The sequence below is a fragment of the Acomys minous genome, assembly GCF_964271855.1.
Source record: "Acomys minous genome assembly, chromosome: 5".
Lineage (NCBI taxonomy): Eukaryota > Metazoa > Chordata > Mammalia > Rodentia > Muridae > Acomys > Acomys minous.
This window is the reverse complement of record NC_140494.1, coordinates 95,155,807-95,183,696: the sequence shown is the minus strand read 5'-3', so window position 1 is coordinate 95,183,696 and position 27,890 is coordinate 95,155,807. Positions and strand designations below refer to the sequence as shown.

The 27,890-nt window shown below is 39.8% G+C and overlaps 1 long non-coding RNA gene across 1 annotated transcript in view; it reads right to left on the bottom strand.

The window, feature by feature from the left end:
* LOC311597467 overlaps positions 1-27,102 on the bottom strand; it is a 76,041-nt gene extending 48,939 nt beyond the window's left edge. The window contains exons 1-2 of the long non-coding RNA XR_014779247.1: positions 26,968-27,102; positions 26,831-26,866 (exon numbers count right to left, since the gene is read on the bottom strand). This is a non-coding gene — a long non-coding RNA (uncharacterized lncRNA). The remainder of the gene's footprint in view (positions 1-26,830; positions 26,867-26,967) is intronic.
* Between the last annotated feature and the right edge of the window lie 788 nt (positions 27,103-27,890).

Genomic DNA, 27,890 nt, shown 5'->3' with positions numbered 1-27,890 from the left:
GATAAATGTATGCATTCTACTGGGAAAGAATTGCTTTAGAAGCTTTAAAACTTTCATTTGTTTGTTTGCTTATTTGTCCATGATAAGAGCTCAAATAGCCCTAGCTAGCCTCAAACTCATTAGAAGCCAAGTCTGACATTGAACTCTTGGTTATGCTTCCAAGTATGTAACACCGTGCCAGGCTTCATAACAAAGGGCTTGATAATCTGCCTAAGATTAAGAAATCTGGACCCTTCTTGACTAACACTTGTGTATTGGACAGTATTAAGAAACATGACAGAAGGAGTATGGTCCTTTTCTAGTTAGCACAGATACTGGGGAAGGAAGGATCTTTACCTGGGTGCCAGGGTCAAGGTCCTGAAAGGTTTCCTAAATACTCTCTCCACTCTGCTGTTCAGTCTTCTCTTATGAACCAGAGATATTGGAGAAACCACCAAGGCCCGTATAGGCATCTAGACCCGGGCCCACCTTAAATACCATCTCTTCCACTCAACTGTCACTCACACTCTTATACTCCAAATTGTGGACATGTTGATGGAAAGACTTATTAAGTGCATAAGTCCAAATAGAAATCATATTTGTCTTCATTATTTTCTCATATTTTGTATATTTCTAGGGCTAGAATCCTAGCACAGTCACCTTTAATTCAATATGTATAGCATAGTGCCTAGGATATCAGCAGGCAGTGGGATAGATGAGCATACTGAGCCATGAATACATTTATAGTCATCTGGAAAGTGGGAACATTGAAGGGCGTATAGAGGACAGAAGAACTCACTAGGCTTTGAGTATAGGTTGCATCCAAACTTACACTTCTGAACTTGTGATGACCACAGGAAGGGAATGTCTACACCATGCATAGATTGGTGCTTCCCTTGTACTAACTGTTATTCAAGAGTGACTTGGTGTGATAGAATTTTGAAAAGCTTTATAACTTTTACACTTAGGAGACTAGAGTTGGTTGGCTGGAAAGCCATGGTGTGCTGGAAAAATTTTTGTAGCTTTCTGTAAAAGGAACATTGTCATTGACTTTCCAACTCTTGCTTTAGGTAATTTGGCTTAATACAGAACAAAAAGTTTTCAGGGTCACAAAAGCTTAATATTAGCGTCTAAGTAATGTATTCAAGTTGCCACCTACCCATATGCCCTACAGATCCTTGGAGGAGCCTAATAGGACAGGATAATTCCTGCAATGTTAGAGTGCCTTTGGCAGTGAAGAGGATAATAATTTTACACAATAGCTTAGGCTTATATTTAGTGAAAATTCCTGGCTTGTTAGTCTGGCTAATCTTTGATTTATCTCTATTTGAGCAGCAACTGCTGTTATCTCTTATCCCACCTATCCCTGTGGTGAGCAGAGGGACTGTGCTTACCCCTGGAGCCATGTCCAGATGAGTCCTCATCACCATGGGAACACTGTCCTTTTGCAGAGATGAAAGTAAAGCATATCCTAAAAAAGCCCAAGGGCTCTCCTGAAGCAAAATCGCAGGTTTCCAGTGGGATGACATGAGGGTGACATGAAACAATATGCACATTCCATCTTTACTGGAAACTTACCAATTCCAAGATGTAAAGGAGGAAGCCTTGTCTTCAAATAAAGAGACAGAGAAATCAGCAAAGCCCTGCTTTGCAAAGTCTATCAGATATTTGTCCAGTAAGATACTCTGTGTTTTCTAGCTTCCTGGTGTGCACTAGGATGTCCATCAAACTCTCTTGGATTTGTCACCTGACCTCTCAGGAGAGTTCACTGTGAGAAAAGAGAAAAATTTTCCACATAATTTTGCTACACATCCCTGATGCCTTCCAACAGTAAGACTGGGCTGTGAATCTGCCTCTCTTTAGTAAAGCCTGTTGACTTCATGCTTTGACGGCTCATACCTTCCCTGTTTGAGGCTGTCGTGTTAGCAAATGCAATTCTTGTGGCTTGAGAAATAGCACTTGATTCTAAAATGCACATGGTGCACATCCTTTGAATCAAATGGCCTCTAGAGAAAACTCTGTGTGTTAACAGGCAGGATGCAAGGAAGACTGTGTTTTTAGACACCGATCTGTCCCTAAAGCACCATTCCTGCAGGAAGACTATTTGCCCTGTATTCCTGTGATGACAGAAACCCTTTGGGATCTGAGTATACAAACATTGTGTTTATTTTCATCGCAAGAAATTTCCTGGCTGGAGGTCACAACTGTTTGGGGCTGTGAAGATACCTCTGAAGCATCAAACTGATAACCGTGGTGTAGAAGCCCAGAAGATGAAAAACAGCTGGATCCCCACGCTCCAGGGTGTGATATGTCTGACTCTGGGGGTAAGGATTCTTCTGACATGGACATCATCACTCATTCTCATGCTTGGAAGCGGTGTCTGCTGAGCACAGGCTCAGAGTACAGTGACTTCCTAGAAAGGTAAAAAAATTCACGGCATTGGCTCTGAGTTGATTTATACTCCGAAATGCACAGTATTATAACATTTCCGTCCAGTTTTAATACAATGATTCAAAGCTGTTTAGAACAGTGCTCAGAGTTCATGCACATACAAGTCTAGTCTGGGTGCCATTCTCTGCATCTCCTTTACACTTCTGTCTTAGTTAGGGATTTGTTGCTGTGAAGAGACACCATGATCTGTGCAACTCTTATAAAGGAAAACATTTCGTTGGGGCTGGCTTATAATTTCAGAGGTATAGGCCATTACAAACATGACGGGAAGCATGACAGCGTGCCAGGCAGAAATGGTGCCGGAGGAGCTGAGAGTTCTGCATCTTGATCTAAATATACCAGCAGGGGACTGGATTCTACACTGAACAGAGCTTGAGCATAGGAGACCTCAAAGCCAGCCTCAGCAATGACACACTTTCTCCAACGAGGCCACGCCTACTCCAAAAAGGCCACACCTCCAAATAGTGCCACTGCCCATGGGCCAAGCATTCAAACGCACGAGTCTATGAGGACCATACCTATTCAAACCACCACAACGTCCTCTACTATTTTACCAGGTACCATGCCTTCATCTCCACAAAAGATCTTGCAACATCAATAAAACAAGAAGCCATCGTTGGTTTGCCATAATTAGCAAGAGACAATGTAGACTGACACAATTATATCTAACAAAGAAAACCTTGGCTATTACTTAACTTCAATGCGCAATCCATAGCAGATTTTGAAGCCAACTACTCTGAGGAAGCTTTCGATAGTTTTCACTTACATGAAGAATATAGGAAATTGAAATAAGATGCTTTTCATTCTCTGAGAGATGGGATATAGATCAGGTCTCAGGCTGACTGCTGATTTATGCTGGCAAAGTAATTTGGGCACTTCATCCACCACTTGCCTTTTGATCTGTCAGCGCAGAGGTAAGAACTCATCACTGTTTTGGTATCATTGATTGAGTGTTCAAGTGCTCAGGAATGCTGGGGATCATGGGCACCAGGCAATATCCAGTGCACAGGTTGCTAAAAAGGAATCTTACTGCTTGCTGACCATTTGCTTTCTCTTCGGATATATATATTTCCAGGAATCCTTTCTTCTCTACCTCTCCAGCACTGGGATCACAGATCCATGCCACCTATGGGTGCTGAGGATCCAAATTCAAGTACTTTACCAACTGAGTCATCTTTGCTGCCCCTCAAATTAAAAAGATGTTTTCTTATTATTTTTATACTCTGGATATTAACTCTCTGTCATATACTCAAATAATTTCTCCCATTTTGCTGGTTGTGTCTGCCATTGTTTACTGTCCTGTGCAAAATAATTTGATGTGAGCTTATTTTTCAAATTTTCTGTTTGTTTCCTGTGCTTTTAGGATCCTATGCAGAAAATTGTTTTTATAGAAAGTACATGAAAAATAGCAATATCATTAAAGACTGAGAAAATATAAATAAAAAACACAATAAGATGTGTGTGTGTGTGTGTATGTGTGTGTGTGTGTGTGTGTGTTGTCACTCACAAGTGTCAGGGTACCCATATGGAGGTCATAGGACAATCTGTAGCCATTGCTTCCCTCATTTTATCATGTTGTTCTCCAGGATCAAATGGACATTGTCAGGCTTGGTGGCCAGCACCTTTACCAGAAAAGCCATCTCACTTCCCCTAGAATTATTATTATTAATTTTAAAGAAGTAACAAGATATGGAAAAGACAAGGCAAAGAAGAAAGCCATTCGCTGTTAGAATGCATGTAAATTAGCATACTGTTTATGGAGAGCATTATAAAGGTTTCTCAAAAATTAAAAATGATCTACAGTAATATTGAGTTGTCCTACTCCTGAGTATATGTATCCAAAGATACAAAATTAACATATCAAAAGATAAATGTGTGCCTGTGTTTATTGCTGTACTATTCACAAAAGTTAGGCTACAGAATGGTCCTGGGGGCATCTGTTCTTGTTTGATTTCTGTTGCTGTGATAAAACATTAACACAATGCAACTCAGGGAAGAAAAGATTTATTTCCCTTTACACTTCATAGTCCATCATTGAGGGAAGTCAAGGCAAGAGCTTAAGGAGGAAGAAATGAAAGCAGAGACCATGGAGGAATGTGTACTGGCTTTTCTCAGACTATCATTGAGCATTCTTACACCTGCCAGTAGTGGCTCCACCCAGAGTGGGCAGGGCCCTTACACATCACTCAATAATTAAGAAAATGACACACACACACACACACACACATACATACATACACACACACACACACACACACACACACACACACACACACATCAATCTGAGAGAAATTCCCCAGTCAGGGTTTCATTTTCCCAGGTGTGTCAAGTTGACAACCAAGATTAGCCATCACTGTACCTACCAGAGAAGGTTGGATAAAGAAAATACGATTGGCACATATATGTTTATAGGTGTGTGTGTGTGTGTGTGTGTGTGTGTGTGTGTGTGTGTGTGTTTGTGTTCAGTAATAGGAAGCTGTAAGTCTTGTCATTTGCAGTTAAAGATACAGAATGGGAGGTCTGTAAAGTAAAGTAAAGTAAAGTAAAGTAAAGTAAAGTAAAGTAAAGTAAAGTAAAGTAAAGTAAGCCAGAATGGCTAATACCACATATTCTCTCATAAGGGAAAACTAAAACACTATTGACTTGAAATTATGCTAGCAATCACTCTGGGTAAGGTGTAGGAGATATTGGAAAGATTGATTTGCCAGCTGTTTAATTGACGTACTATTGCATGCTTGTGGGTAATTATCACACTGAATATATTGATTGACATTAATACATAAAGTTGAAATATATTAACAAACAATTTTAAGAAAAGAAAGCCTTTCAGAATGGTCACTATTTCCACCCTGCACTGCCATAATGCCCTTTAGTGATGCCTTTCCCCATCACAATAACACCAAACTCATTCTGATGGTCAGACTGGCTCTACTGCTTTACCCTCCCTTCTATGCTGAGAAGAACTTAGTCTTCAGATGGCATTGCTTTGCAAATGTTGGACTTTCCTTGTAGAACATCACTATGTTCATCTGATTACAAGATCAGCTACACCAGGAAGACTTTTCTATCTTTACCTTTGTCTAGTAGACAATTTCTGTATGTCACCACTGGGTTTTATATGCAGCATTCATTAAAATCAATTGTAGTCCATGGTTTTCTTATGTGCTCCATTATGTTTCCAAGAACCCTTAACAGCCATCACTATTTTCTATGCAATAAATATATATTTAACTACTGATTAGAGTTAGCAAAATAATAAATCTGTAGTTCATGCTTATAGAGCAGGAACAAATTTGAGAATGCAAAGTGTTGAGTTTATTTGGCATAATCTTAAAATATTTTAATTGTACCCATATGCTCTGCTACTGAGGTACAGTACCAGACAAACTATTTTTAATCTCAAATTTTGAACCTTAAGTAACCTATGTACCATGAAAAAGACATGCACCCTGGACACACTGTGTGACTCTTTAAATTTGTGAAGCTGACACTTGTGATTTAGCTCAAGAGCAAACCAAATTCCCAGATGCTGAGATATGGCAAGGATAAAGGTGAATAAAAAAGAAGGGCAGCTGAAGACAGACTCTGGGAGGAAACATGTAAAATTCAGAAGGTTTTGGGAGGTGAACTGATTGGTGGGTTCTGATATCCAAGTCCTGGAAGCCACTTCAGTGTCAGAACCAGCATGTCACTGAATAAGAAAGGAGGCCACACTGTTTGTTGAAAAAATCCTGACAGAGAAAATGTCCACAGAGACAAAGATTGAGGAGGCTGTGGAAGTGTTCAGGAAAGTCAACTAGTTTTTCACCTCCCAAAATGAATTATTTTCCCCCACAAATTAGTTCCTTCTCTAGACTTTACCATGTATTCCAAGGGCCACTATTCTCCCTGAAAATATAAAGTTGGTATAGTTTTTTTGATACTATTTTATTTCAAGCCATGAATAATGAACCACTGCTCATTTATATTCAGTATGTCATAGATGCTTTTTAGGTATTAACTCATTGAAGATATACAACAGCCCATTTGAGGTTGATAATCACATTTTAAAAATGGGAATGCTAAAGCAATGAGGCAATAAATAATTTTCCAAAGATCACACACAGCCAGCGTTTGCACCCAGGCAGTCTGCTTAATGAACTCAAACTCATAAGTTACACAGTACACTGCTGTCAATCCTTAGCAATCTTAATGTTGAGCTATATTCCCTTTCTTATCACAAGTTGATACTCACACATACAAGTTTTATTATAAGTCTGTTACTGAACTCCTGGGTCATCCTAGTAAGAAACAAGCATGCAACCCTTCCTCTATTGCCCAGCAGATACTTTTTCACACAAGAATAAATATTACTATTTCTAATGAGACTCTAGAGGCTATACTATCTTAACCTAGTTAAGTAGGCAAGTTTTGATACCATGATATATAAGACTATTAAATTATTTCTGAAAAACACCCTAAATTTTACTCTATCCCATAATTTTTATTACAATGTTTTCTCTATGAAAGGCAGATGTTGTTCAAGCCTTACTACAATTCTGACTGTTAATAAAATAAAAGTCCATTAATTATTATCTGTGAGAATAGTGGTATCCTCTGTAACCTGAGCATTTCTACATATCTTCCCAGAATTTCATAAGATTAACAAAGGGGCAGAATTGAAAGTACATATGACTCATGTAGAAGGCAGAGAATTCATGGTAGATTATCTATTCAATGGCAAAATGAGTACGAGGTTACCAAAGAGTTTCTCCCAAAACCATGAAGCTTGAGGACATGAAGACCATGAAGGAGAGGTTGGAACAATATACTGAAAAGCAGAGAGCAGTAGGGATGACATAGGAGTTGACTAAAGTCTAGAAAACCTGGCGCTGGTATAATGGTTACTTTTCCTATTGCTACACCTGGCCTGAAGTAAGCTTGAGAAAGGAAGGCTCACTGAGTTCAAGATGACACTCACTCAGGGCAGGGAAAATGCAGCAGGAGAAGCCTGAGGCAGCTGGTTTCATTACATCTACAGACAAGAAATGGAGAGTGATGACTATTTGCCCACAGATGAGTTTCTCCTTCTTATATAACCCAGGTCTGAGCCCAGTGAATAGTGTCAGTGGAGAAATCTTCCCACCTCACTTGACTAATCCAACAGTTTGCCACAGTCATGCCAACACACACACACACACACACACACACACACACACACACACACACACACACACACACATTTTTTAAATTGTTCATAGATCTGGCTGTAAAGAGTGTGCTAATTTGTTTGGGAACTAAAAATAAAACATCATACTTCACAAATGCATTGTTTCTCTGGGTAAAAGGCTCAAGAAGAAACAAATATTCTTTGGAGACATAGTAACAATATTGAAGGTAAAAATAAAAGGGTAGAGAGTGGGTAGAGATGATTTATTATTATTGTTGTTGTTGTTATCACTGTTGTTGTGTTATCATTATTATTGTTGTTGGAGACATGGTCTCACTATGGTGAACATATTAGCTTTGAACTCACATAAGTTTGTTTGCTTCTCCCTCTCAAATGCTGGGATAGACATGCGCCACCATGCCATGCTCCTTAAGAGAAACTAAACAGAAGCAAGTTGAGAAAGATCATCCTTTTCCTCTTCACATACAATATTTATCATCTCTTAAATTATAATAGAATATATCATTGGGAAGAGCAGTTTATCCACAGAACACTTTGGAACAGTAACAAAACAAAACAAATGAAAGCATGAAATTTAATGTTTGCAAATTCATTAGGAAAACAGAAAATGCTTAAATGTCTTTTTTTTTGTTTCTCGTATAGTATGTAGAGCTTCCTTTCAATTTTAACAAGTGAAAAGTTAAAAAACTACAGAATGTATTAAAAGCATTGTTTGGATCCATCACTTGAACTGATATTACAAAAGAGAAGAGAGATCAGTAACCAAGCAGAGAAGATCTCAACTTCATAGAGCAAAAAGACACCTGAAGAATATGCTGTGGGAACCAGCAATTGTCAGGAAAATATGAACTAAAATGGATAGATAATGCGAATTCCATATGGATAAATTTAAAAACTAAAATCCCAAGAATACACCCTGGTGTTTGGTGAGTTTTGTGTGCATAAGTTTGACTTTAGTGAAAGCTGCAATATATTTTCTTTAGTGTTCCAGCAAGAAAAAAGGGGCCAAGAGCCTGTCTGAAATGTATCACAGCTTCCTCTGCTCTTAGCAAGATCTGCCATGAGGAGAAATTACTTAGCCAGAACCCAAACGTCAGTGCCTAACTGACCTGGAACTACCTAAGTCTATCTCTTTTTAGCCATCCACCTAAGGTGAAGTAAGCTGAGAAATGTCTATGGAGCTTGTAGGCCAGGAGAATGACTCATCACAAGACAGAGACTTAACCAAAGGGCTGTGGACTCTCCCTGGCCCCTTACATCGTACCACCTCACCACAGTCCCACGAAGGATTACTCCATTACCAAATACATCACACTCACATTTCAACAACAACATAATTACACAGACTACCCAAAGAGTAGACGAAAAGTAGAACAAATATCATCAAAACTCAGAGTAGTATATGACAAGAAAGTTAACATTTTCATGCCAAGAATTTTAAAAATACTATATGACCATTATACTAAGTGTTTTCATGTAAATGGTAAAATGCATGAAATAACAGATGGATAATTTAAGCAGTGAGATAAAATTTGTAAGAAATGGTAGAAAGAGTAATGCTAAAGACTTTCTCCCAAGCCTACTGTAACAGAAATAAATCATTGGTGAACCCATTATGGACTAAACACAAGCTCATATGAAAAAAAAATCTCTGAGCTCAAGTCTATTTCAATAGACATCTTCAAGACTGTGAGGCAATGAAAATATAGCCAGAGAAAAGGAAGCAGAAAAGAAGATCCAAGAAGCATGATGAAACTATGAAATACATGGTATATATTTTGAGAATACAAGAAAGAAAGAAAGAAAGAAAGAAAGAAAGAAAGAAAGAAAGGAGTTATAAATATTAGAAACAAAAGTGATTGAAAATTTATGCAATTTTTCAGACCCCATGCTACAGATTCAGTAAACAAAGGGAACTCAAAACATCAATACTTTTAAAAAATTCTTCTCTCATATATTACAGTTTCCCCTCCCTCCCTTCCTCCAGCCTTCCCTTCTTCCTCCCCTCTCCCCCAGATTCACCCCTTTCTCCTCCTCTGAGAGAAGAGCAGGCCTCCTAGGAACACCAACCAAACATTGCGCCATTAGCTACAATAAGATCAGGCACATCACATCACATCAAGGCTGAACAAGACAACCCAGTGAGGAAAAAAGGGTCCCACACCTGGGCAAAAGAGTCAGGGACAGCTGGTAGGATTAAACAAGAATTCCAAGCTACTCAGCAATAACACACATGCAGATGACCTAGGTCAGACCCTTATAGGATCTCTGATCTGTGCAAGTTCCTATGAGTCCAGGTCAGTTGATTCTGGTGGGTCCTTGACTCCTCTGGTTACTCAGATTCTCCCTCCCTTTCCTCCATAGGACTTCTTAATATTTAGCTGTGGTACTCTGCTCTCATCAGTTACTAGATAAAGTTTCTTTTAGCTCTTCGATGATGGATGATTCTGAACCCAGAACCATCTGCGGGCAGGCTCAACTGTAGGTCAAAGGTTTAATGGTTGGATTGGTGTCTCAAAAACAGAGATCTTAATTTGATCTTATTAAGTTTATAACTTCAAAAAAAATCCTCCTAAAATGGATTCTAAATTGAACATAAGACACAATAATATTAGAAGATAAATTAATACAAATATAAACAGAAAATCATTAGAGAAAAATCTATGAAAACCAAAGCTGGTACTTCTTATCTCAAAGATAAATTGAGAAGGTAAACTTTTAGCCAGACTAGAAACAAAAGAGAAAAGAACACAATTTACTAACATCAGAAATGAGAGAAGACAATACTGCAGATCCCATGGATATTAAAATTGTAAGGGCATTATTAAAAAGCATAATATAAATGAAATATAAGGCCTTGAAACACAGTCTTTCTAATGTCATGTGAGAAAAAACTCAACCTGAACAGACAGAAGGCATTTCATATTCTTTACCTGAATAAATAAAAGAGCAACTCTTTTTCTTGATAATGCAGTTCAGTACCTTCAAGATGCTCCTTCTTTCTAAGTCAATTTATAAATTGAGTGTAAACCTAATTTTAAAAGTGAGCTTTTGAGGAGTTAGTCAAGTTGATAATAAAGCCCATATGAAAAGCAACATGAAAAATTAAGTTAATACAAAAAAGTAAGAAATGTGGACAGAGGAGAATGATGATGAAAATGCGTAACATTACTGCAATAGAGAGGTGCAGGCAGGACAATCTGTAGGTTGTCAGGCACCTGAAAATATGGTCATAACAAACAAATAGAACAAAAGTCTAGCAACGGACATTACTGTATAAAATTCTAGCACAGGACAATATTGGTACCTTGAGTCGCTGAATAGACATTAAAGTAAATGGTATTTGGAGAACTACATTTGTATTTGAAGGATGATAAAAATATATCCACCTTTCATGCCTTGCAAAGAATAAAACGCAAATGGATTGTGTATAAAATATGAAATAGATATAAATGTTGCGTCTATAACAATCTGTTATAAGATAAAACTTTATTGAAATTATACAAAATATGTATGCAATAAGTTAATGGCAAAAAGACAAAAATCTATAATAAGATAGTTTAAAATTTTTTTCAATAAGCAATCAGCAAATGAGAATATATTTGTTGCATGTATAGGATCCATAGGGCCGGTATCACCAGTATGCACCTAGGTCAGATACTTTAAAATAAAATAACTAACTTTATCTGACTATGGCCAAAATACATCAGCAATTTATTTAAAGACTGTGAGTGTATAGGGACCATCTTGAAAGAAAGGTGAAAAATGGTAAGAGCCAGAGGTCAGGGAAGAAGAGGACAAAACAGCCTCTTCTGGATGTGACCAGACCACTGCACTCACTGACTCACAACACTGTGGTTGCCGGCACAAAACCCAAACAAGATCCATCTAATCACCCTTGTAGCATTGAAAGGGAAGAGATTCGAGAAAGCCCATCACTAACTGAGGTGCTACGGATGATGGCTTCTGGACAGAGGACTGTCAATTGTAGTTAGGGGCACCCAGAAGTATGTGGGCAACACAAATTGGAGGCTACGGTTTATTTTTCAAAAGAAATCAAGTTTATGGAGAAAAGTGTCTTAGGAAATTATAGGTGGATCTAAGGGTAGTTAAGATGAGCAGTAGGAGTAAATAGAATAACAATATATATGAAATTCTCAAAATAATAAAGCATATGAAACTTTTAGTATAACACACATACTTTAAAATATAAAAATATAGAGGGAAACAGAATTTAAAACCTACAAATTAAAAGGGTATCATTTCTCATATATCAAAATAACAAAAGTATTGGCATTGAATTTGATTGTTAGTCTCTCTGATGAGGCTGTCAAAACTATATATATATATATATATATATATATATATATATATATATATATATATATATATCATCATAATCATCATTGTCTCCTAGGGACTAGACTTCTTCATCCCTAAGATACTGAAAGTGCATTTTTAAAAAATAAATAGCCACATTTCACAATTTGTATTATACAATACACCCAAGATTATCCATTGAACTGTTATTTCTTAATTACAAAATAATTAGTAACCGCTTATACACTCAATCATAGAAACTTGAGTAAGCTTGTGTTTGTGTTGCTAGGGACATACTTGTAGCTTTAGAAAATAAACAAGGGGCTGGAGAGGTGGTTCAGAGGCTAAGAGCATTAGCTGTTCTTCCAAAGGTCCTGAGTTTAATTGCCAGCAGCAATATGGTGGCTCATGACCATCTATAATGAGATCAGGTGTCTTCTTCTGGCAGCTGGCTCACATGCAGGCCAAATATTGTATAAATAATAATAAATAAATAAGCATAAAAAGGAAAGAAAAGACCGTGGAAGTTCTGTGTAAAATAAAATAATATATTATTAAATAAAAATAGCAAATGCATGTTTTGGGGGGAAATAAAAAGTAATGATTAAGACAAAAGTGCAAGAATAGCTAGTTTGATTTTTCACAGCTCTGATGGTACACCTGAGAAAATCAACTTAAAGGACAGAATTATTTTGGCTCACTGTTTCCAAAGTTTGTCCTATGAGCCTTGGTTCTGTCATGCTGGGTCTGCTGTGAGGCAGGGCATCATGAAGGAAGTACTCAGTGACATAGGCCAGATCACCCATGGTGGCCAGGAGGTAGCAAAGACGAAGTAAAGATGTCTAGTCTTATGTATGGACTAGACATAGGACCCCTACACATATATACCCAATTGGCAGCTCAGTTTTTATGTGGATCCCCTAGTAAGGGGAGAAGGCGTTGTCTCTGACAAGGACTCTGTTGCCTCCTTTTTGTATCACTTGCCCCTGGCAGGGCTCCCTTGCTAGGCCATCTGGGAAGAGGATATATTCAGTCCTGATGCGACTTGAGGTGATGGGATGAATAGGTGGGGAGATCCTCATTTTCTGAGGAGTAGGGGAGAGGGAAGGGGGAAGTGAGAGAGAGGGATGGATAGAGGGATGGAGGGAGGGACGAGGAGGAGAGGAGGCAGAGGGCTGCTATTGGGATTAAAAGCAAATTAATTAATTGATTGATTGATTGATTGATTGATTGATTTAAAAAGACATCTGCTCCCAATGTACCTTCAAAGGCACAACCTCCAGGATCATGTCTGCTGACTAGATCTTCAGTACCCACCATCTTCCCAAAGGGCCATAAACTGGGGACCAATTCTTCATCTCCTAAGCTCTTGGGGCATCCAAGATCCAAACCATGACAAACTGGTTACCCATGAGCATCATGGAGTAGGTAGGGGTCAGGAGGGAGTGAGACAAGGGAAAAAAAACCAACTGTGTTACTTTTCTGGATATAATTTTTCATGTAGTTTTGACTTCTTTCTTTTCTTTTTAGCAGTAGTGTTTTATCACAATTTAGTGACACAACAAATGAAATACATTCATTGGCCACAGCTGTACTTCCGCAACCATTTTGAACTGATTGTGTAGTTCAGAAACAGTTAAACAGTGAAAGGCAATTGTGGATAAAAAGCCACTTTAGCTGTATACATAGCCTTCTTCCCAAATGAAGAAAGATGCACAGAGGAGATGGGGCCACCAAGAAATTATGAGGTGGGATTACCGTCTGAGGTTTGATGCACTCTTTTGAGACATTTTCCTCTGAATGGTACTTATTTAATTAAATTATTAATATGTAATAAAACCTCATTCCAAGATACCCCCATTCCATGTCTTTTGTCCACGATGCTCTGGGTGGCCTTTGTTTTTCCTCTTCAAATCTGACTCCTTTAAGAACTAAGGTGAGATGTTAAGCTGGGTGTGGTGGCACTGACCTGTAGTCTTAACACTTTGAGATGCAGGAGGAAGATCGCAATTTTGAGGCCAGCATGTACTACATAGTTTCCTCTCTTCAAAATAAAAAGTGAGTTTAAAACATTATCTACTTAGAGACTGTTATGGGCTAAGCGGTGTATGGCCTTGGCCTCTGTATATCAGTTTCTACCTTGATAAACACTGAGACAGCCCCAAACCGGAACTGGATCCATCATTTGCCCCTGAGCCAGCAATTACAGGAAGCCAAAGCTCTTTTTAAAAGTATATTTCGGGACTAGCTAAAATGTAATACCAATCCTTAATTTACAACAGATTTATGTTTCTCATATGTCAAGTGTAGAGTCATAATTAGATTGTGTTTTGTTCTATAATTAAACAAAATATTATAAAATAACAAGAATAGTCAATCTCACTCAATAAGTACTGTTATTTTATTATTATTACTGTTTTTTTTAAAAACACTGATATCTGAATTTCACAAATAACCCATTACAGATCAGCTTGGGAGCTATATAATACATTTTTATTGCTTAACCTAACATGTGCCATAATGTTCATTGTCTGCTGTGTAACGTGACATTTCTTTCAAATTCTTTTAACCTAGCTTACCAAAGAAACAATAGACTCCCCACACTTCTAAAGCGCAGTATTTTGCACATAAACTCTTGATTTAACTCATCTCTTGATATTTTAAAGATGCTAATAATACCCATTCACACTCACTATTCTTCTAGTAAAATAGCTTTTGTTATCAGTATTGTTTTGATGTTTGAACCTGTGACCAGATTCATGAATCTCATGGATGAGGCTGGTCACTAAAAGAGAGAGCACCTCTTGGGACATTTTTCTTATTGTTTCTGCTATCTGAACCTTGGTAATGGGTTTGAAGATCTGGATATATTTAGTCTTGAACTAACTAGCATGAATTTACACATGGAAAGTATTACACTACCTCACTCATATGAAGCCTACTGCATGTGTACCTCTCTGGCTTTTTAGCCTGTTGAGATTCAGAAAGATCTTCGTGGAAAAATAAGAACAGTAAGGTCATAAGATGGACTGAGCAAGCACAGCAGAGGTTTTAGCAGTGTTGTCTTGCTGTGTGAGACAAGAGAGAAATGGGAAGTGGGGTATGTATCTTATTGAATGGAAAGTCTAACTAACTAGACTGAAGAAAGACAGAAAAATAAGACAGTGAGCATAGCAGATTATTGTTAATTGTGTCAGGGGTTTACTCTCTCCCATGAGGTGGGTCTCAAGTTGGACCAGCCATTGTTTGGCCCTTCCCTCGATATCTTTTCCATCTTTATCCCTGCATACATTGTAGGCAGAGTAAATTTGTGGTCGAAGGTTTTGTGAGTGGGTTGGTGTCCCCCTTCCTCCACTGGAAGTCCTGCCTGAATAGTGTAGGTGGCCATTTCAGTCTCCATACCCTATTGCTAGGAGTTTCAGCTAGAGTTACCCCCGTATCCTCCCAGGGGCCTACCCCCCTTGGGTCTCCAAGTTGACCCAGAAATGTCTCCCCATTTGGTTTCCCTTCTCTACCCCAGGCGTCTCATCTCCCACCCCTGCTCTCCCAGCACCTGGTCCCCACCCTCTTTCCTCTTCCCGCCCATTCTCCCACCCAGTTCTCTCTCTTCATCCTCATCTGATGTCTATCTGATTTCCTCTTCTGAGGGAGATTCAAGCACCCTCTCTTGAGCCCTCCTTGTTACTAAGCTTCTTTGGGCCTGTGGATTTTAGGATGGTTATCTCGTACTACATGCCTAATATTCACTTATAACTGTTCTCTGAGAGGCTCCAGTCAGCAACAGATAAAAACAGATGCAGAGATCAACATCCAAACATTAGCAGAGCTTGGGAAATCTTGCGGACAAGTTGGTGGAAGATAGAGGGACCCTAAGGGGATAAGAACTCCACAAGAAGAGTAACAGAGTAGAGTCAACTAACCTAGGCCCTTGGGGACTCACGGAGACTGAACTACCCACCAAAAAGAATGCGTGGACTGGACCTACATCCCCTAAATATATGTAGCTGATGAACAGCTTGGTCTTCATGAGGGTCCCTTAGCAACTAGAGCAGGATCTGTCTCTGACATGGACTCTGTGGCCTGCGTTTGGGTCATTTTTCCCCCAGCTGGGCTGCCTTGTCAGGCCTCAGTGTAAAAGGATTCGCTTAATCCTGGTGTGACTTGATGTGCCAGGGAGGGTTAGTAAGGACTTCCCTTTTCTGAGTGTTGTAGGGTAGGACCCAGGGGAGAAGAGAGAGGGGATTATGATAGATAGGCAAAGTGAATAAATAAATTTTAAAAAAGAAAACAAGATAATGAGGGCTCCTGGTGCTGTGGAAGTTGAGAGTAATAATAATCAGATTTAGGAAGAAATTGGGCATACCTCAATAGTATTCTAGACATGGGAAATATCAAATTGAAGTACATGTGTGTGAATATTTTCACACAGTTTATCAGATGTGTGTGTGTGTGTGTGTGTGCAAAGTGTGTCATGCACACAGATGAAATATCAAGTTGCTATCAACAGAGCATACCTTTAAAACAGACTCCCTATCCCATATTTCCCCAGCACAAACACTAATTTTTTTTTTTTTTAGCATTTAGAGGTGTTTTTCCAGTATTAGTTTCAGTATATCCAGAAAAAAAAATAAAACTTGACTGTTCCTCTTTTAAGCATTAAAATATGCTTAAAAATTTTTATAGAGGTCTTTGTACTTAGCAACAAGGTAATTGCTTTCCTGCTGATCCTTAAACACATGTGTTCCAACAGAGATATAAACATTCTTAGTATAATCATTAAAAATATAGAGAGAGATGCAACAGATGTGATATGGAGAAATGTATTTGGGGGAAGGAAAGGGGAAAGGAGTTATGATCTGAGTGGGCCATGAGAGTAGAGAAAGACAGAGACAGAGAGACACTGATAGACAGAGAGGGACAAAGGGGGGGCACTCCTTAGGGAAACAGAGAGGAAGAAGCTGAGGAAGAGAGAGAGAGAAAGAAAGAGAGAGAGAGACAGAGAGAGAGAGACAGAGAGAGAGACAGAGACAGAGAGAGAGAGAGAGACACACACACACACACACAGAGAGAGAGAGAGAGAGAGAGAGAGAGAGAGAGAGAGAGAGAGAGAGAAGGTGGCATGTTGGCCCTTTTATATATCTGCTGCACACAGCTGAAGGGCTTCTGCTACACATTTGGCAGCAGGTGATGATGTCAGAGGTTGTTAAGCAACCTAGAGGCAGACTGCTGCATCTGCTTGTGAAATAACACCTAGAAGCTCTGAAAGCCCTTATCCTCACAACTTCTCCTACAATCATTTATTATTTTCAGTAAAAAAAATATATTGGGGCTTCAAAGATGGCTCAGTGAGTGGGGGAGGTTAAGAGCACTTGTGGCTCTTGCAGAGGACAGGATTCAATCACCAGTCCCTACATGACTGCTCACAACCATCTCTAACTATAGTCTCAAGTGATTGGCCATCCATTTCTGGCTTCTAAAAATATAGAAACACACAGAGTGCACATACGCAGGAAAATAACACATACACATAAAATAAAGATACATCTTAAAACAATTGCTAAGTTTTATGCACTTTTGAGCTAAACTTATCTTTCCTTTTGCAAATACGTGCTTTCCTGAACCTTTCCTGCTTGCTTACCTGTTTGTTGAGGTAGGGTCTGGTTATGGACCCCAGTCTGTTCTTTACTTTTTGCTCCTCCTGCCTCATCCTCCTCAGTGCTGATAATGACACCACGTCTGGCTTGGACCCATTTATTATGCCTAATGTTGATAACTACACCCTCTGTCTCTCCAACTCCTCCCTCCATTCCCCGGAAACCTAACGTTTATTTACATCTAAACACTCTGCATTATAAACCCCTTCTCAATATCATTAATTCTGCTTTTGAGGATATTCATCTGGATTTCTCTTCCTGGGTTGGGATTGGTGTTTGCCAGGCCTACTCTGCAGCTGTCTCCAAATTATGTGGCATCAAAGTGGTGTTTTCTTCATCTGAGTTTTTGGGGTATAATTTCATGATATATTTAATTTGCTATTACATTCTCTTGAATATATTTTTAGAAACTCCTGGCAGAGCATGCCCAGAAGGTGGATTAGTGAGTAGCCACACATCTGAACACACATTTTTTACCTCATACTTACTTACTTCATAAGTTAGCTCTAGAAATTCTAGGTTTAAGGCTGAGAAGAAGGCTCAGTGGAAGAAGCACTTGTTGTACAAGCATCAGGATTTGGCTTTGTATCCCCCAAGGCTGAGCATGGGGTCCCGTATCTAGAACTCCACTGCTGCATGGGTGCACAGCGACATATAACTGAAGAACTTGCTGGCCAGGCAATGTAAGCCAAAATGGCAAGCATACGGTTCAGTGTGAGAGCCTGTCTCAGGGAAGGTATGGTGCAGAGCTGTAGGGAAAGACGTCCAAAGTCAACCTCTATCCTCCGCACATGTACACACAGGCAGGCATACTTGGTGCACACATGTGCACACTTATGCATATACCATACATACATAAATAAACAGGACAATTCTAGGTTGTGAACCCCATTTCCTTGGCACTGTCAAAGCCTTCCTGTATCTTCATTATGTCGTCTAATGTTGATGGTGAGGGGTATAACTTCTGATTCTCATGTCTGTGGTTTTTATGTTTTTTGTTTTGATTTCTATTTAGAGACTATCAGAGCCCTTTATGCAAAGGTTTTGAAACTCATGTTTGGACATGTGTCCTGGTTTTGCTTCTGTTACTATTAAAAAAATACCCTGACCAATAAAGAAACTTAGTAGGAAAGGGGCTCATCTCAGCCCACAGTTTTAGGTTCGATACAGTCTGCCACTCAGGGAAGTCACAGTGACTCAGGGAAGTCACAGAAGCAGGCACTTAAAGCAGCTATTCACACCCACTGGCAAGTACACAGAGAGACTCTGTTTATGTATGCTTGGTTCTCAACTAGATTTCTCTACTTTTATACACCCCAGGATCCCTAATCATGCTACCCACTTTCAAGCTGTGTCTTCCTACATCTGTGAGGGCAAAAGATAGAGGTTATTTTTCAGAGTGGTTGGGGAGGTGGCTCAACCATTAGGAAAGCTTGCTGTTCTTCCGGAAGACCTGAGTCTAGCTCCTAGCACACATGTCAGGGAATGCAAAACTACCTATAACTCCTGCAAAGCCCCCTCTAACACACATGTCAGGGAATGCAAAACTACCTATAACTCCTGCAAAGCCCCCTCTGCCTCCCAGGGTTACCTTCACACATGCAGCATGCACCCAGGCATGCATAGGAATAAAATTAGATCTTTGTGACACATTTGAAACAATGGATCTTTTTTTCCTGCGTGTGTGTCTGTGCACACCTGCATGCCTCATGCCCTCAGAGGGCAGAAGAGAGTGTTGAATCACCCAGAACTGAAGTCATGGATGGTTGTGAGCGAGTACAGGAAACTAAACACACATGTGTTCTTTGCAAGAGCGGCACGTGCTTTTAACCAGCAAGTCATCTCTTCAATCCCAAAATAAAAATATTTTTAAAATATATAATCCCTCCAGATTTGCTGGCAGGTGAATCTGATTTAAACAATGGCTCCTAGAGACTCTTTCCCCAGGGCATGCTAGTTGTCAAATTGAGAATTAAAACTATCACAAAAAATGGTTCTTTTGTTTTGTGTGGTTGTTTCTGTTTTGCTTTTAAATCCTCATCCATGATTTTTGTTGTATCCATTTAGTCAGAAAGTTTGCCTTCTTTAGTTCTGGGAATTTAACTTACCTTTTTATTTATTCATTTTTTTTACTATTTCCTTGATTCCATTCCCTTTTCTGCTACCTCATGGGAGATATGTGATTTTTTTTAAAAAATCATTTCTCATATTTTTTCATAACTATTTTGTACTCTTTGTGGTATCTCTTTAGATTTAATCTCCAAGGATAAGATAAATTCTTTATATCTGTTCTTATACTTTTAATTTCCAAGCACTTGTGGCCTCAGAAGCTTTATTATACCTCATCTCCCTCATATTTTAAGGATCAATAAATTGAGTCTCATGCCCAAGAAGACAGCACATTTCTTAAGATTCTTCTGATCCTTTCATTGCCTCTCTCTCTTTCAATTTCCCTTTTTAATATTTTCTGTTTTGATCTCTGTCCTTTGTATGAATAGTTTCCTTTACCACCTTAGCCATTTCTTAGCTGATGGTTAATATCTAAAGAATGAGTTATTTAAAAGCTCTTAGAAATGCTGTGTGCCCTGGAGGAGCTTCACGGTGGGTGAAGGCTTTTTCCTGGCCAATGACTTCAATGAATGGGCCCAGAGTATACCCAGGACACTCCCCTATCCAAACTTCTAAGACTCTTTCCATTCCCTTGTGGGAGGCAGACCAGGTGTGGTGGGAGTCGGGTTTTGCACCCCACATAGAGACTTTCCATCTGTTCTGATTTCTCAAAAGGGGCTGCTTGGGACCTGATGAACGGTTCTGGGTCACCTATTCTAGGAACAAGTCTCTAGCATGTGTGAAAAGGAGAGACAGTGTCAATCTGGGTGCTGGGGACTAGAGAGAATCTATAGTCAAGTAACCACAGAAAAACATTAGCTACTCAATTAAATTCACTTTATGGAAAATAATCAACTTGTTGATGTAAGATGCGAGTTAAGATATTATTGATTATTTATGAAAAATTCACCAAGAAGAAACTTGATATCCTATGAGCAGATACAGGGGCAGGAGGTCCCCCTCAGTCACAGTCATAGGGGAGGGGAGTAAGGGGAAATGGGAGGGAGGGAGGAATGGAAGGATACAAGGGATGGGATAACAATTGAGATGTAATATGAATAAATTAATAAAATATTTTTTAAAGAAAAATTCAAATTTAACTAGGCATGTACATTTTTGTTTGTTAAACCTAACAACCTTAGTTGAGGAATAACCGCTATTTTTGTTATGACAAAGGTGTTGACACAGTTTCTCTCCCTTTCTATACCATTGTTACTTGCAGAACAATCTGTTCTTAACATTTTTTAAATTTACTTGACAGGAATCATTACATTTGGAAGATTTGGGGGGAGAAAAAAAAATGAAGTCGGCTTCTGGTCCATTCTTCTCCTTGCTGACAGGAAGATCCTGCTTTTCTTGTAAAGTCACCTTAACCAGCAGTTTTGCGATTGTAAAACGGGGCTCCTGTTTCCTTCCCTTTTCTCTTTAAGTGCCTTTCACTTAAAATAAATAAATAAACCAAAAATTCTGAACTTCTGTATCAGTGAGCTCTCCTGTATTTAGTAAGAACCCTTCAGTAACATCATTTCTAAATGTGTGGATGAATAATAGGTGTTAATAAAGATCCTATTGCAACTGACTGTAAGGCATTCCATACAGCAAACTAACCACATGCATTTATCTTCCATCTCTCCAAAACCTACCAAATGATTCCAGTGGGTATTAAAAGTGTAACTTTCACTGCAGCTGCCTGGTTGTAAAGACAGAACACATTAACTGGCCAGTTGAGCCCAGTCCAGAGCGAAAGGACTTACAACACCTCAGCTCCCATAAAAGAGGAAAGTCAAAAAGCAGCATTTCTGTAAACTACCCTGAAACCTACTCACCTACCGGAAATACCACATGTTGCAGCAGCAGAGATGATGGGCTAGGTTGAGGACAAACTCAAAAGCTGAAAGTCTCATTATTGAGAAACCCATCAGCCACCTTCCCAAGTGTTGAGCACTGGGATAGCTCTCCTAAAGCCCCACCCGACTCAGAAGCAGGGGTAATTATTCTCAGGATAAATAGGGTGGAACAGCCTGTTATGTGCATCTATACAGAAAATATTAGGAATGACATTTGAAACCTCAAAGATTGAGATTAATTGAAAAATACCTGTAGAAATGACCTCCAGATCTTTCTTCATTTTGGAACCAGAATCCTGTCAGGCATATATTCTTCTACCTAATCCCATTTCTCTCATATGAGGGTTTAAGACACTCCACAGAATAGCCTTGGGCAGAGCTCTTCCTCTATACACTGATATGACACCCTCCCCCTAATAAAAAAGAACAACTCATTACTCCACTGTCTTTCAGTGCTGCCCAGAATTCAAGAGTCTGTCCACTTCTACACAGGCATTCCACCCAGGCTTTGGGCCCTGCTGTTTAATAAAAAACAACTTTACTATGAAAAGTGTGGATTATGTGACTCCAGAACTTTGAAGAAAGCCACTGATTTGAGGATTAAAAAAAAAAAAGAAAAAGAAAAAAAAAGGAGCTTGAGAAAAAAATAATGACACCGATGCATGCAGGAACACACCCTAAAATATTATGATTAATGTTTACTGAGAATAGAAAGATACCTGAAAGGGACCCTGCAGGTAGTCACAGCATGAAAAGAAATTGCCAAGGGGTGAGAGTGAAAATTGGTTCAGATTGGCATCCTCAACCTGGATCAAGACTTCAGGGAGTCTGATCTCAGGCAGTTTATTCCCAACAAACTTAAACACAGTGTAATTTGGGGGGAAAGTTTCCTGGTATAATACACCCCCTGGTGCACAAGGAAACATAATTACATGGAAATTCAACCTGTGCTAGCAGAAGGGCCTCTGGAAAGCTCTGGATTGGTCTTGGTAAGACAGATATCATGGAGATCCTTTGGGCTATTAGCCACCTCTGGGCCTGGTTGTGGGAGCTTGGTATAGCCTGGCCCACTAGGTTATTAATCACTCCCAATCCCAAGAGTTCCTGATGGAGGACTGGGTTTTTCATCTTTCAAACTGGAAAGACAATCCTTCATGCTTAAAATTCCTGGTTTCTGTGGGTACAAGAACCTTTGTGCTGTGCCAAAGGATAGATACCAAATCAAAGTAGAAAGAAAGAGAACGAGGGTAGAGGTGCAAAATGAAATAAACAAAGAAATTGAATTGTGAATTAAATATAACTTAAATAAAGTAATCATTATAGACTTTGAAAATAAAGTTATGAAATTCTCTGGGGAAGGAAAATAATGCAAAGGAAAAACAGGAAAAACAGAGGCTAGTGCTGCTAAGATGTTCTCCAAAGACCCATGATTAAATAAAGACCTGGTTGACCATGTATGAGTTACTAGACGCATTGTTTCAACAGGATGTCTTACAATAGCAATGTGAGAAAGAAAGGGTTTGCTTTGCTTCATAGTTTGCTCCAGACACCGCACTATTGATGGGAACAGCAGCAGGAGAAATGGTGAGAGCTTTAGGAGGTAGGGTACAGTGGGAGGAGTCACTGAGGCCCTCACTTCCAAGAAGACTTGGTGAAATGTCGCACTTTCTCTCTCCTCCCATTCCTGGCTGTCATAGATGAACAACTTCTTGTGACCCATGCTCCGATTAGGATTTGGCATCTCACCACCAACTCAAAAGCAATGGTGCCAAGAAACCAGGACTGCAACTTCCAAAACTATGAGGAACCCTCCTCCTTTTAGTTAACTATTTCAGGTGTTTGGTTTCAGTATCATGACAGTAAAGGTAAATTAAGATGGGACTCCGGTAATTGTAATGCATAGAGATGTAGCTAACATCAAAGTTCTTTGATTGTTTTTCATCATCTTCCTGTGCGTCAGGATAATAGCAATATCTACTACTACTCTTTATATATCTTAAATAGCTTTGAATCCTGCTATTTAATTTTTCAAGTGTAAAAAATCACCAAGGATCATGCTTAACTACAAATTATCATCCAGAGGGTTGCAGGTGGGGCTTCAGTTCTCACAAACTCCCACATGATGCCAACACTGCTGGCCAACAGGTGACACCAGGAATAGCAAAGCTTTAGAAGAAGAGAGAAAATGCGAATGAGCTCAGCCAAGTAAGAAAATGCCACATTATTTTGGAAACAGAGAAAGAAATACAGGGATGTGTCCCAGAGAACCTGAAATTGCAATATGCAGGAGACCAGAGAAGCATCAAGTCCACCTGGCTGAGGTGGACAGACGGAGAATGGTTTCAAACATGAAGACAGAGGTGTTTTAGAGATTTGGATAGAAGGGGATTTTTCAACTATTGAAGAGCTCTAAAAAATTTGGAGACATAAAACTGCTTTGGATACATAGGAGAATGAACACACTTGGGCTAGAGAGATGGCTCTGCCTTTAAGAGGCTTGTCACTCTTCCAGAGGACAGAAGGTCTAGTGCCAGTATCCGTATCAGGTGGTTCATAGCAACCTATAACACATGTCTAGGAAACCTGAAACCTTCTTACAGACTTAGCAAATACTGACAAGCATGGTTACACACACACATTCACCCCAGACATATAACTAAAAAGAAATTTTAATGCGTGCGCGCGCGCGCACACACACACACACACACACACACACACACACACACACACATGCACACGCACACACACTTAAAAATACAGGGCAGTTGTTAATCCTAAATAGAAAATGCTTGCAAAACAAATAATGCATGTTCACAGAATAGTTGGTGCAAATTTGCTAGGCAATGGGTGGCTGGTGTCAGGATTCTAAAGAAGCAGATGTTGGTAGTAACTAGAAAAATGAGAAAAAATAGGAGGTTCTATGACTAATTTAAAAAAACTGAAACAGTTGAAACATAAAGGACAACAACATCATCATCACCATCCTCAACAACAACAATAACAATAAACCCAATAAGTATAATTGAAGAAAGTGATTGTGGGGAGTTAGACTGTTTAGGAACAGGGCAGAGGACTTTCCTATGAGCTTGTTAGAACTCTCTTCTTTAAATTTCTTATGTGTGTTACTTTGGTGAAACTTGAATGTGCATGTATGATGATCCGTGGTGATTATAGGAAAAATAATAACCCTCATTTTGCACCATGACACTGTGGATAATTCTGCTTCCTTTCACTTTAGGAAGGTGCCTGCAGGTTTGGGGAACAAGAGCTTGAGAACTCCCGTCCATCTGTTGCTGAATTTGATGTGTTATCTCCTTGGGTTCCATTCATCTCCACCAGTAGACAGAGACTTAGCACCACATACTCAGGCCAGGGCACTGAATCAGAAAAGGCAACCCTATCCTCTTGTGTCCTTTATTTATTTGTCAAGACTCAAGGAAAGGTCACTGTTATCTTTTAGCAGATAGAGGTTGGCTTTAGAAAAGAAGATTTGTATCAATGAAGAAAACACTAATGCTTCTGTTGCATGAAACCACAAAGGAACCCATTGCTCCTCCCCCTCGTCCATCCCCAGGTCACATGGACATTTTAGAGCAAGAAAGACTATGTGCATTTATCTAACAACTCTCTTCTGAGGATGTTTTCGGACTCTCCACCCATAACCACGCCATGTCAAGGACTGCCAACCATTTTAATTACACATAAGGAAAAATGAAGAAGTGCAGTGAAATGGAAAATCCCAAATATCTCACTCATAGACAAAAGATGGACAGGAATGGTGGAGCTGGGAAAAGGGAGCCTTACAGACAGCTCAAATCCTGTTCTTGTTTGTACATCTCAAAAGCTGTTGTAAAACCCTAACTCCAGCTTTCATTATTAACCTCAGTTTTAAAGAGAGTATCTTAAACCTGGGGGCATCAAGGATGTCTCAGCTGAAGCTCATGATACCAGTAATGGACCTTGGACAGTATGGTTTAAATAAAAATGGCCTCCGCAGGCACATGTTTGGATGTGTGGTCCCCACTTTGTTTAGTGGAACCACTAGGAAAAAATTAGAAGATGTGGCCTTGTAGGGGGAATTATAGCCTTGTTGGAGAAGGCATGCCATTGGGGTAGGTTTTGAGGTTTCAAAAGCCAGGCCTGGCTCAGTCTCCCCTCCCCCACCACTGCCTACAACTTACAGATTCTATAGGTGCCCTCAGCTACTGCTTCAGTGTCATACCTGCCTGTCACCTAGCTCCCCACTGTGATGGTCATGGACTCACCCTCTGGGACTGCGAGCAAGCCCCCTGTTCAGGTGCTTTCTTCTAAAAATTGCCTTGGTCGTGGTGTTTCATCACAGGAATAGAACAGTAACTAAGAAAAGCACTCTCGCAAGCAAGCAAAACTGGCGGATCTCAGTAGCTATGCCTCCTGTCAGAAGAGCCCTGTGTGATGAAATGCCACAGAGGCTGGTAAGAGGTTGTTTTTTACCTCCCCAGTTGCTATACAATTGCACCCAATGGAGGAATCGGCAACCCCAGATGACCTGATGGCATCACCCTACTACTCGCACTGTGGACCCCTTGTGGGATTTTTCTAAAGAACCACAAGAAGTACTCTATAAGAAAAATTCAGTCTGCCATAATTTGAAGAGTGAAAGGATTGCCCTGCTCCATGAATATGTCACTCAGATTGTAAATATTTATTGAAAACTTAAAAATCGCTGCAGAAGGTGGCACATGCCTGTAATCCCAGCACTCAGGGAGGCAGAGGTAGGTGGGTCTCTGTGAGTTTCAGATCATCCTGCTCTACAAATTGATTCCAGGACAGCCAGGTTACCTAGAGAAACCCTGTCTCAAAAAACAAAATAAAACAAAACAAAACCCTTAAAAATCCATAGCACAAAAGCCACTGGCTTGTCCCTTCCCAAGCTTCTAAGCCGGCCACTTTTTAGAATTATCTTTTTAGAATGCAGGTTTTGCTTGCTAAATATGATTAAACAATGTTGTGCTTAAAGCATATCCTTAAACTGAATTCTTTCCTTTGACAGCAAAGGGAGAGAGAGAGAGAAAGAGGCAGAGAGAGTAAGAGAGAAAGAGAGAGCACATAAGGCTTTGGAGTCTATTTATTTTTCTGGAAGATTCTTATCCAAATTACATAGTGGTCTGGGTAGTATTTGTTAGAATACTCTGAATTACACCCTCAGTCCAGTAATCATGAAGCTAAGGTCTTTGGAATAGATACATGCAACAACACATTGGAATTAGGAAAGAATGAAACTAGCCTTGGGTCAATGTTTTTGTTGGGAATCCACATACCTGAAACTAATATCCACTCATGCACTCTTCTTTTCCCTGGAAAGGAGATGACGTTAATGAAGACTGACACAACACGCCCAACAGCTTGAAAGCCTCTGCCTTAGCTGAAAGACCAGACGTTCTTGAAACCCACTCACCTCTCCATTCTCCCCCTCATTCTTCTGTCTGCTCATTCTGTGGAGTGAATGTTCATTCATTCATTCAGCAGACTTCGTGGAGAGCATTGCTGTATCTGAGGAGCTGTGCAGAGTGCAGAGAAAATGAGAAAACGGCACACCAGTCACCCTGCCTTCATGGAACAGCGTGGCTCACCTGGTGAGCTCGTTAAAAGAGGGCTTCTGGGCTCCGGATCAAGGTTGGAACATAGAAATGCATCCTAACAAGCATCGACGGAGATGAGAAAAAAAAAAACACTTCCTCAGCTTAACTTTGAACATGAGTGGGCGTAGAATGATCCTCAATATTAGCCGAGAAGAGAATGCTGGGTTAATGAGCAGAGGATTCCATAACACTGTGTAAAGGCATCAGTCGCATTGTTGTCATTATATCTAATGTTTGGCCATCAGGGCTAGAGGTTGTCCTGAGGCAGGGCTTCAGCTCTGTCAGTAAGGTGCTCTACATCCCCAGGGATGTGTAAGTAATGAACTTAAATAAGTTACAGCTGCTATGACTACGTATCACAAGGCCAACAGTTAACACACTAACAACGGAAGCTGCCATAGCAGAGATGGCTGCTACGCCAAAGCAAACAAACCAGATGGTTCGATGGTGCTACCATTGGAAAATGCGCCGCCTACCCCCTCATTGAATTTTGGCAGCTCATTGTGGAGCAACCACCAGAAATGCACTGAAAGGAACAATGGTTCCCAGATCACAGCAGGGATGAGTCACCTGTGTAGTTTGTCAAATCTGTTTTCAGGCCCAGCGCCTCTCAACAGGCATCTGACTAAGTGGGCCTGTGTAGGGATCTGGAAGTTGCATTCCTAACCAGTCCCCAGGTGACCCTTGCTGCTTCTCTGAGACCCAAAGATGGAGACTCTGAACTACTGTGCCTAGAAAG